The sequence below is a fragment of the Pagrus pagrus genome (assembly GCF_965226575.1).
Source record: "Pagrus pagrus genome assembly, chromosome: 3".
NCBI classification, from domain to species: Eukaryota; Metazoa; Chordata; class Actinopteri; order Spariformes; family Sparidae; genus Pagrus; species Pagrus pagrus.
The window spans coordinates 21,137,291-21,149,111 of NC_140187.1; the positions used below are offsets into that span (position 1 = coordinate 21,137,291).

The window sequence follows — 11,821 nt, forward strand, 5'->3', positions numbered from 1 at the left end:
CAGTTTAAGATTTTCTTTTAAGGTACAAACCACTTGGGAAGAAAATAAAAATTAGACCTAGATTAAATAGTCCTCCTCAATAATGAGTAATACATCCTCTGTACAGCAGAATGCTTTTAAACCTCACTAACATACCCCCTGTCAAAGATCATGACTCGCATTACTGCACCTACACAAACACTGATGTCGCATCTTCCCTTCAGCACCAGACTGTATTTGAGGAAGATGTCAGGTTGAGTGTGAAGGATGATAGAGATGAAGGGCCTGCCTCATTTGCAGATGGTGACATTTACATCGTGTCCCGCCTACAAGGCGTGGAAACGTGTCTCCTTTCCAAAAGTGCTTCACTTGAGAGGGAGAGAGGGGGATACTGAGAGCATCATCGATGGCCCAGTCACAGGGTGAGTAACACTGAGCACCGACATTAGCAGTTAAGTAGCTTACAGTGAAAATCATACAGGCGTTTAAAGTAGAGGCAGAAAGCATCAGGACATCATCTGAACATCGGCCGAGAGAGTCGAGAGAGAGAGAGGCTGCATCCTGACTGACTGCAATGGAGGAGCAGACGGGGACTGATGACTGAATAACATTAGCCGCCTTTTGAGGAATAACGCTGCCACTGACTGTAATAGCGAGTGAGTTTGCTGTTTGGTGTCACTTTTATACAGAGATTAACGAGAGCTAATGCTGCCGCTGTTTCGTGTATCGGTAATATTACGAGTTGTGATTGATCTCGCTAAACATCACTGGGTTGCATTTGTTCAGCCGTTGCTGCATCAGTCTGTGGGCTCCCCCCTGGTTACAATAGCTCCAGCCTGGCCTGATCGATCACCTATAATCAGGCCTTTAAACCTTTTTATAAGTTATGTTGAGGCTCCTGGTAGAAGTATAGTGTATTGACATTGGTATGAACAGAGACTGCAGACGTCTGGGTAATAGTCATGGCAGCAAACGGTCCATCTCCTAACACGCAAGCGGATGACTGTTGATGAGACATGTTGAAAGACTGTCAATTTGTTTTGATTAAATCATTTTGTCGTGTTCAGTCATTTTTATTTTCCATGTTTTTTTTCTCCACTGACAGAGCAGTCACCCTCTTAATAAGCATCGTGTAACCAGAGGGGGCGCCAGTCCGCATATTCAACTAGTTAGCCTAGCTAACTAGCTACTCTAAAAGTTAGACGCTTCACATGTGTGGATGTTTTATTTGAGGCAGCGCAGACAGGAGCCCCCAAACCACATTATAGGAAAAGTAAAATGGCGTCAGAAACATCCGGGTCGCGGTGTGAAGTGGAGTGGGGGACACAAGAAGAAGAAGTTGGGAGTCTTCTCAGGCTCACTGTGGGTTTCCTTTCATGCTGCTGTTGCTATGCTACCAGCAGCCCCACAGCGCGTGCGGCTAAATAAGTGAAAACCTCCCAGTGCAGCAGCCCAGTAACAGTCTAATACCAGTCTGATACCAGTCTGATACCAGGGAGGTGACTGGGCTGCAGGGAGGAAACCAGACAAAAACAGTATCAAAGATGGAAAACAGCTCCCATCACTTCTGCAGCTGTCGTCAGCAAACATCCCCGTTCCACCCTGGCACTGGGTCAAGTGAAGGAAATTTGATTTATACAGGCCAATATCACAAATTTGCCTCAAGGGGCTTTACAATCTGTACAGGATATGACACACCCAATTCAGATAAGATCACATTTTCCCAAAATCCCTTTTACAGGCAGAACTATGAAAGGAACCTGAGGGGGAGAGCATCTCTCCTCTATGACGTGCAGAAATGCAATAAATCATGTGTGTGCAGAATAGATCAACACAGTAAAATCACAGTGTGGACAATCAGGATGACAACGTTATAGATAAACTGTAAACATAAATACGAAGAGAATGGATCCAGGAGGATGTGAGACTACTCCTCTCCATCATAGACAGCCAACACAGGAAAAGCTGAGCTGTGAATGATAAAAGTGATCATGGCTGAATTCATTCAGCTTCTTTCTCTTCAGGGTGCTGGTATCGTGCATGCTGGCTCACCGTCACACTGTCAAGACTTAAAGAACAGAGCCATCATTGATATTATCACTAACACCTGTGCTTTTCCCACTAAGAAGCTGAATTACGTTGCAGTGCACACCTGGTTTCTGTCCACTTGGTGTATATGTGGCTACAATGTTGCCTGTTCATTTGCTATATTGAGGTAGTACCTGTTGCAAAAGTTTCCTAGTTCTCTATAGTGAAAAGTAGAAATGGTTACAGATGTCAAACAAAACTGCCGCAGCCACGTTTTACAGGATATCCCAAAAGATCGACTAAAAACATACACAACTTTAGGATAGTTTTGGGTCAGATGTTGTGGTAACTGGCTTTCAAACCTAAAGAAATGCCTTGTATGGCTTATAGTCTTAATTCTCTTGTATGGTGATTTGTCATCATTTAGTAGCCTTTTCTTTTGCTCGGCTTTCAGCTCTTGACTCATCACTCGTTGTGCTTAACATGTGAGTTTTTCCATTAAGTTCTGTCGTGGCCTCTGTGAGCTGCAGCAGGGACCTGACAGTGTTGTGATTCCTCGCTGGCGGGTTGATACAAGTCAGATTACTTGGTGACCTTTTCTAATTTACTCCGTGCTCCCTTCAGTAGTTCTGTGAAAGTCATGAGTGAATAATGGTAGAGCTCCACTTTCATCTATTGTAGGGCTGTCAGATTTTCACTACACGTTTATCTTTGCCAAAAGACTTCACGCTAACGATATTATTGCGAAAGCTATAGAAAATCTGAGGAAAAATATTCCAGCTTCCAGTTTTGTTATTTTTATGGCGGGTAGCAACCAGCTTTAAGGTGCGTAACGGCCACCGACTGTGACGGGAGGGAAGATGAAAAGAATCCAAAAGATTCAAGACATGCTGGATTACTTACACGATATTATCATATGTGTTTTATTAACACAATATTGATATTTGATTTTTTAAATATCACGGTTATTGTCAATAACGGTTTAACGCGACACCCCTAATCTACAAGTGTGGCATGCTTGGTGAAATAATCAGGCATTCTGATAGAAAACAGAATTTGAAGGATTACACAATTTAAAGTGAACTTGGAATATTTTCAAGTAGCATGTACATGAAAAACAAAATACACCTATATCTCCTTTTAATCGTCTTATTGATGTTCTTCACAATTGACGACATGGTAATGTTGGAAAGTCAAACCTGAACTTTGATTTTCAGCTGCACTCTCGAGGAATTGAACATTTAATTACTTTTGTGAGTGTTTTAGACAAATAAGCATGACTCATTATTTGTAGTGAAAAAAATTAGTTAGTTAGATTTAGTAAAATATTCCAAAATCGATGTATTGGCCAATGCTCACACATTTTTTGCAATGATTCTTCAAATGTGTTCATTAAACACTTGTATGTGTAATGCAGGCAGGACATTTGACTGTTTAACAATAAACTTTTTTGTCTTAAATGACCAGTGCACTGAAACAATAAACTTCACTGCGTATTTAATAATTATAAATCACCCCTAACATCTCTTTCTGCAAAAAAAAAAGAAGTTTTCATATCAGCGCATATAGGACACCATATATGCTGATACCGATACATCTATGATCAATATCAGCCAACTGATATATCGGTCAGGCTCTAATATGTTTCAGTTAATAGATGATGAATCATAAATGTCAATAGTCCTACATACTGCACAATTATATGTGAACAGCTGGGGAAAACAACTGTGTTGCATATTGACAACAACATACTGTACCTTAACACTGCTTAACATTGTGCAAATCTTAAACTAAATGTCAGTGCAGAAAAATGTAGATTTGTACCAGAACTTGTGGAAAACCTTCTCAAATTATGTTCGTCTTTGTACCAGAGCAAACTTCTCCAGCAGGGCAGGCTCAGAGATCACACATTATGTGAGGTGATTGACAGTCCGCTTGAACATGCGGAGGCGGTGCCGTTCCTCGTGCAGATGGCTGGTTAGAATCTGAATTTGATTGGCAGTTTTCACTCTGTATCATTTGCAGAATCCACCTTTATTTATTGTAGTTGATGTTAATCGCATAATAATAGATCACCCTATCTCAGTCGGTTAATCCGTCTTGATTTGTGACAAATTGTGTGAAAAATTCAGTGCAACGTCCCCGTGGTTCTAAGTCGTCGAGATAAAAAGATTCAGGCTTGGTTTATTATTCATAGTACCACAGCCTCAATTTTTATTCCAACATTGAAATGTTTTCATCACAGGGAGTCAGAGCCTGTCATGTCAGAAGAATAAACTTGTGTTTGAGAGCAAAATATCCTTTATTTTCTGAGATCAAAGGACACTGGCATCAGACGTCAGAGCCACTGCTGATGTAAACTGGCAGGCGAACATATTTATAGAATCAAACAAACATTCAAGCTCCTTACAAATTCACTACAACACGGTTAAATATCCAGGGATGACGTCTTTCGTTTAGGCTGGCTCAGGTTGGTTTGTTTCACCCGGAATGATCAAGATGTCTTTTCAAACAAGCAGCTGTAAGCCACACAAAGTGTTTAGTATCTGAAAGTGTCCTGAATGTAAAGAGCCATTTGGAGAACGGCATTGTCTTTTTTCTTCTTTACCACTTTCTTCCAATCACCAGCGAAGTCTGTTGGTCACCTTTCTATGCTCACTTCATGTCAGAACAGAGAGAAAGATGTCTTTCTGCTGCCAAAGAGCGGTCACTGCCGTTGCTCCTCTCGTTGCAAATCAGTGCACTAGCAAGACTTAGTGTTAAATTTGAGATAATTTGGCTTCTGAAATAAGCAAAGTTTCTGGGTAAATAATATGGTAGTGTGCCTTTGCAATGATGTGAATGAAATGGTTGTAAAAATGTAATTAGTATAAATATGTAGAGTTAGCAGTTAAATATCAGAGCAGATGGTCAGTCCTTTATTTCCATTTTGTTCTGATTTGTCACTATCCCTGCACAGTTTTGTGGGTATATGCTACATACAATTTATTGATGAATTCATTCCTCAAATTTATTTGTAATAAATCTTTGGACCCTGTATTATTAAGTTTGGTGATCCCAAATGGCGCTTATTTAAGGCATGTACGATATACAATACTGTATATATGTAATATTGGGAAATTTATATAATTTGCTAATTATGGGTATCAATAAATTTTATAGCCGATAAATAGAGAAGGGAATAAGTAGCCAAATTGCTTTCATTGACCTCACAAGTGCAGCATCTGAACCCTCCAATGCATTAGGTGGCAGTTCTCTCTGTCTCTTCTTCTTAAGTCTCTTCGTTCTGTGCATTAAGTCAGCTGATGATCAAAATGAATTACTGACAAGTTTATCATTAGATCTCTAGAATACCAATGAAAAGCCTCGACCTGCACCAAAATACCAGCAGCAACTTTACACTACCCATATTATCCATCTGTGTATCTTTTATACTGCACAAATATGTGGCCAGTGTTTTCCTTTCTGAAGTGAATTCACGTATCTGGTCCGTGCATAATTATGCTGCTCATATTTTCAATCAATGGTTCGTATAAGACGCTTCAACACACTTGTTGTTTCCTGTCTGCTACAATCAGAATTAACCATAAAAAAAAGGCAGCCATGTTTCTGCTCCGTCACCCTGTATGTATCACAACCGCAGTCCTTTCTCTGTTGGAAATAAAAACATCATGGTTCAGGAGCTAATTTTAGGAGACCCGTTAGAAAGGAGGTGATGCAGGCAGTGGCTACCTGACGTTTTTGGTAGCGTTTTCATAGACGACCAGTTTGGTGTGTACAAAACTAAACAAGTCTGTGTACTACTGAAAGAGCCTGGCACTGGTGGCATACAATTGAATTGAAGTATCTGTTCTGGATAACAGGTGCTTATCTGTGCATCAAAATGCGCACTATTTCCTCGAATAAGATAGAATGACCGGTCCAGCTGCATTCAGATGTGCCACGGACACATCACATAGCTGATATGCATGCCAACAACACACACAGCTGTGCCACTCCACACAACGCTGGCAAAAATCTGCAGAAACGCAAGAAAATTGTGCTACATGTTCCTCAAGGATTCTGAGAGGAGGGAGAAAGTCTACAATGTTAACAAATCTTGTCAGAGCTCAGGTGTGCATAAACTGCACGTTATAAACTTCTTTTTAAAAAGTAGTGACATTTTACAGTTGAAAAATTAACTTGTCACTGCTGTTTGGTGGACTAACAGACACATTTGTTTCCAACAGACCACAAACATGTCTTTGGCATTTTGGTGCTGCAGTTGTTTGTTATCAGCCAACAAATACGATGTATGTGTGTGATGAGCAAAATAAATGCACAGACTTTACTTCACAGTTATTTAATGACAAGTCCCACAATGAAAGAGCTGTGTTTCATACTAAGTTGTGTCTTTCTAGTTCTCCACAACAGAAACACAGTTCAGCTTCATAAATCTGTACCCGATACAGCAAGGACCGGAACAAAACTATTTTGGTTGGACACTTACAAGTGGAACGTCAAAAAAGTTGGTTTAGAAATGTGTAACACGAAAGAAATGAGAAGATATTCTGACTGGCAATAATAATTACATTTCGAAGGCAACGATGTGCAGCAAACCCAGAGCCTTGTAGGCAGAAGGCTTGGCCCAGTCAAGATCTGTGTGTGTGTGTGTGTGTGTGTGTGTGTGTGTGTGTGTGTGTGTGTGTGTGTGTGTGTGTGTGTGTGTGTGTGTGTGTGTGTGTGTGTGTGGTTTTGTAAAACAGTCATGCTTATTGATCTGTTCACTGACAGATTGAGTTCAGAGGAGGAAAAAATGCAGGGGTGGCGCAAAACTGGATCTTTGGGGCTTTAAGGAAAACAAGGTTTTGTACTGACAATGACGGCTGTGTGGGTTTGTGTGTTCACAGAGGAGCTGACACAGTGGTTTAAACAGCAGAGCTGTGAGAGTGACTGACCCCCTCAACACTTCTCCATTCGGTGATGTATTACAATAAGTTCATATTATTCTGAAGTTAATCAATCAGACTGAAAACCAGAAACGCAGCGAGGGTCCAAACATTTTGACATACTGTAGGAGTGCAGAGTAATTTAATAATACTCACAGTCTGAATAGGTAAGTTATCATCATTTAACATTTTAATGGCATTTAAAGGTGCAATATGTAATCATTTTAGTTTAATACATTCATAAATTAACAAAATAAGAAGAAATGACAGTTTTGATGTAATGTCAAAGACATCTCCTTTAGGTACTGTATTATATTGCAGTGATATCTTCTGTCGTTAACATGCTAACTAGCTATCCCTTAGACACTTTGTAAACAACACCAACACTCCCCCTCAGTGCAGAGTCAGCTAATAGGAGCGCTAGCTGCATGGCTAACTGAGCTAACTAGCTCACGGCAGCTACAGTTAGAAGCAGTTTGTGGTGATTCTGGTGATATGCTGCCCCCTGTTTGTTTGGAGTATGAACTCGACAGGTGGCCAATTCTTACATGTACTGTAGCACTTTTAAAGGTGATTCAATGTTCATATGTGTTGTGTTTTCAGTTGATTCTGATGGACAGCCGTACTGGAAGAAAAACTCATTTATTTTTTCTTCTGCAGGGTGCTACGATAAAAACAGCCATGCCGCCCCCTGTTGACATCGTGAAGGTGGCTATTGAATGGCCTGGTGCTAATGCTCAGCTTATAGAGATGGACCAGGTCTGTGTTTGCATTAAACATGACATTAAGTACATCTCCAGTTTGCCTCGACTTCTGCTAGCTGTCGGTGGCTGAACCTTCAGAGAGTAATATGATTGTTTAATGAATTATGCAGCTTTAATTTGTTTTGAATGTAGTGTAAATACCTTAGTGGCTGCCATAATGAGTAACTCTTAATGAGAAATACAATAGATTGTAATGAAATACAATTTAAAAACATGGCAGAGGGACTAACATTTTAGAACAGTCATAATTAATTTCTTTTATGAATAACCATAACAACTTTAAAGAATGTTAGTCTGGTTTCAAGTTCACCGCAGTGCAGAAACTCCTCTGGTAAAGGTATCAGATGACTTGCTGCTACTGTTTGGAGACTCCTCAATTTAATCCTCCTCGATCTTGGTTCAACTTTTGACACAGTGGACCACTCAGTTTTAATCAGCCACATGGAACAATGGGTTGGCATTAAGGGCTGAGCATTAAAATGGTTCTTCTTCTACCGCACTAACAGAAGTTTCACTGTTTTAATTGGCTAAACCCTCTCCTTTCCGTGGCATCCCCCAAGGGTCAATCCCAGGCCCCTTGTTGCTGTCTAGTCACATGCTTCCGTTCGGTCGTATTATCTGAAACCGACTCCAACAAGGACGATACTTAACTTTATGTCCCCAGTGATTCAAACAACCTGATGAATTGAGTGTTATCCTGCCTCTCACACATTAAGTGCTGGATGTCACACAACTTACTGACACTAAAGGATTCCAAGTCTGAAATCCTGCTGATTGCCCCTGCCAGTATCACCCCTTAAACCATCTCTTGCCATCAACCTGTTTAAAACGCTGCTGCTTGGCTATTAGTTAACTCCACAAAAGGAGAACACATTTCTGTTATCCCTTTTCTCTTCACTTTTAGGATTAATGTTAAGATTTCAAGTGACTGTGTAGCCCTGCTTTCTTTTACTATTTCACCTGTATCTCATGATTCTTAAGCACTGTAACTATGTTTTAATCTATGTTTTGATGTTGTAAGTTTGCAATGTGTTTTGTCTGTTTGCAGAAAAGGCCTTTGTCCTCAATAATTCGGGAAGTATGTGATGGGTAAGCATTAGCTTTATTACCTTAATATTTGAAGACTTTCCTGATCATTTTTAATGACTTTCTTGTTCCTTCACCAAATGATTGAATAGAGGTTTTATTTAGGTCACGTATAGGAAGCAGCTATAATTGCAGACAAACAAGAACACAATTGAAATGAATACTGACGTGTATGTTACAGTTTGGAGAGTAAACATTTTTTCTTTGGCTTCAGCTGCAAATGATGTAAAACGTTGAAAGTGATATCTTTGGTTACGTGTTGCCTCCAGCTGTCATTGCAAAAAAACATTTAAAGCTCTGAAAGAAGGACAGCAGCCCGACCCTTTGCTCTTTGCCATAAATCAGCAAAGAAGTGTCTTAATCTTCAAACCCAGAGGAACTCTACTGACGCTTTGAGTTATTGTTTATCACTCCTAATATTATTATATGCAATAAACGCCTGTTGAACTTGTTTATTTAGAGGTGGCTGTGCTATCTGCTGGTTCTGTCAAAACAACAGCATGTGTAGGGAGAAGAAAGACTGCCTGTGATACCTGTTCTTACATTAAATCTACCTTGTAATAACCGTTCACAGTTGGTGCATAGTTGTGTAGACACACAGCACTCAAGGATACGAGCTGACTGTTGACACCTTACATAACCATCCTCTCCCATTTTTTTTCATTTTAACCTTCTATCATTTCTCCTTTAGTCTTAAACTGTGATTTCGGGTGCTCTTTTGCTTTTGCTTCAGGGATGAATATTGCAGGATTTCATCTGGCCCGTCCACCTCGTGGCTGCATCTACCCACTGCCTCCCTTTTTCCATTTGAAACTGAAAATCCCTATCACTTCACTGTTAACACCCACTGAATAATTCTCCTCCACAATCTCTCAGTTTTGCCACTTGTGTAAATGCTGGAGGGAGCGAGCTGAGTTTCAGCACCGTTTTGTTCTTGCATACTAGAGAGTGCTGCAGTAAAACACCAAACAAAGTTTACTTTATGCCCCACTGCTTCTTCTTTAGTAGGAGTCTAACACTTGATTTATTGAATTTTTACTTCTTAACAGACTTTTTTCTCTCTGTCCTCAGCTGGTCTCTGTCCGGCTCAGAGCAGTTTGCTCTGCGTTACGCTGACGGCCCTCAGCTTTACATCACAGAGCAGGTGAGCATCACTGTTTTCTTCCTAAGCTTGTGTCAATGGCATTGTAAATCAGTGTTGAGCGTGCAGAAACATTCATGTTTTCTTATCTTTTAGAGCCGTGGTGATATCAAGAACGGGACCATCCTTCGATTAGCCATTTCACCTGTGAGTCACCTTTGTTTGTTCCCGTTCAGTTGAGTCTTCTCTATTTCTTCAGTGACTAATTGATGTGTATTTTGGCACCTCACTCAAATTTTACTCTTATTTTGTCGTGCGTTTTGCAAATTTCTTCTCGATAAACGCTTGTCTGTACTCGATACGAGAGCACTGCTTTTTTAAAAGAATGAAATGAGTGGATTTTATACCAGCATTTTAACACACAGTGATAATGTATGATAATATATTCTCACTAATCCCACCCTGTCTCCAAGTGCACAGTGGGTGCACCTCACGCCTCCACCACCGAAACACCAGACGTCCTACTCAGTGCACTGTTGAACAAGCTATCACAGCTTACACACTGACTGCCTAGTTCAACTTTGGCCAATCGTTTTTAAAGTAGTTGAGCTTGTCTTAACGCTGTGTGTCTATATTTCCAACAATAGAGTCCTTTATGTTTTATATTGAAGTTCTCTTTTGCTCACATTTTATAGTCATCTAAACACAGTGAAATATTTTGGATGAAGGCAGGTATAATTTGTATCATATAGGCTTCTTTAACATGTCGAGTTGAAGCCCACCTGCCTTTACATAGTAAACCGTGTTATTTGTGCTTCTTTTTTTAATAGATTGTAGTCTCATCATATTAATTAAACCAAAAATGATCCTGAATGCAAAAGGAGAAGAAAACCCGTCTTTGTGACAACACATAAGATAAGCTTTAAAGGTCCACTTTGTAAGACAGTTGATTACTGAGGCTCATTGCCAACCCGTCAAAAATATGATTCTCCCAGGTCATTCTGTCCTCATACGAGGTCAAACCTTTCCTGTACAGACTTTAAAGTCTGGATGAGGATAGTGATATTCAAAGCTACTGTAGATATGTCTACAGAACAGATGTCTGACGAACCAAGCCAAGGCAAAGCTGACTGTTTGCGCAAACTCGTAAAGAGGCCTTCGATCTATCTATGTTAGCAGACTTAGTGTCTGTGACCTATTTTCCTCCTATCCCTCATTTGGCTAGAAGTGAGAAACTCTGCATTCACCCCCTTGCTATGTTGTTAAACAGATAACCATGTACATGTATGGGAGGGATGTTTCCTGAAGCTGTAGATATAATTTGAGCATTCGGGAAGACTTGTTAGGATCATCATGACATCACCTCTGTGCAGACAAACGTGCTGTTATTTTGCTCCTCCATGGCCATGTTTTATAATCTCAACGTAAGTCACCGGTGCCTCTGAGTCTTATGTTAGTATGTAAATATGTGAGCCCTAAATACAACAACAAACCGTTAGTAAGAACTTTTCCATGAGTCTTTCATAATTCAGTGAACTTGTGGGTGAGGTAAACTGATCATGGGAAAGATGTGTTTTTCTCTGGCTCATAGGCCCGTGCTGCTCGTCAGCTCCTGGAGAGGATCCAATCCATGGTATCGACGCTCGCCTCGAGGCTCTAAAGGAGCTCGCCAAGCTGTCCGCAGACCCAACCTTCGCCACAGAGTTCATCAATATGGAGGGCATCGGGACGCTGGCACGTCTGGTCGAGAGTGGCACCCAGTGAGCACTAAATTATTTTTTCTGATGGCGATGATGTTTGCAAGTTCTACACCAGGCTCATGCTGCTGTGAATGTGAATGTGAATGTACTGTGAATGATTAAAGCCATGCAACTGAGGGGGAGGCTGAATCTGGTTAGGACTGTCCAGGACAGATGGTGTGAAACGGGCCGCACTAATTGCTCTTTGCTTCCTTC

General features: G+C 40.5%; 1 pseudogene across 1 annotated transcript in view; it reads left to right on the plus strand.

The window, feature by feature from the left end:
- The first annotated feature begins 209 nt into the window (after window positions 1-209).
- LOC311254865 (engulfment and cell motility protein 2-like) overlaps window positions 210-11,821 on the plus strand; it is a 14,837-nt pseudogene continuing 3,225 nt past the window's right edge. The window contains exons 1-7 of the transcript XR_014624881.1: window positions 210-401; window positions 6,897-6,966; window positions 7,596-7,694; window positions 8,748-8,788; window positions 9,857-9,929; window positions 10,023-10,073; window positions 11,458-11,626. The product of XR_014624881.1 is annotated as an engulfment and cell motility protein 2-like (transcript). The remainder of the gene's footprint in view (window positions 402-6,896; window positions 6,967-7,595; window positions 7,695-8,747; window positions 8,789-9,856; window positions 9,930-10,022; window positions 10,074-11,457; window positions 11,627-11,821) is intronic.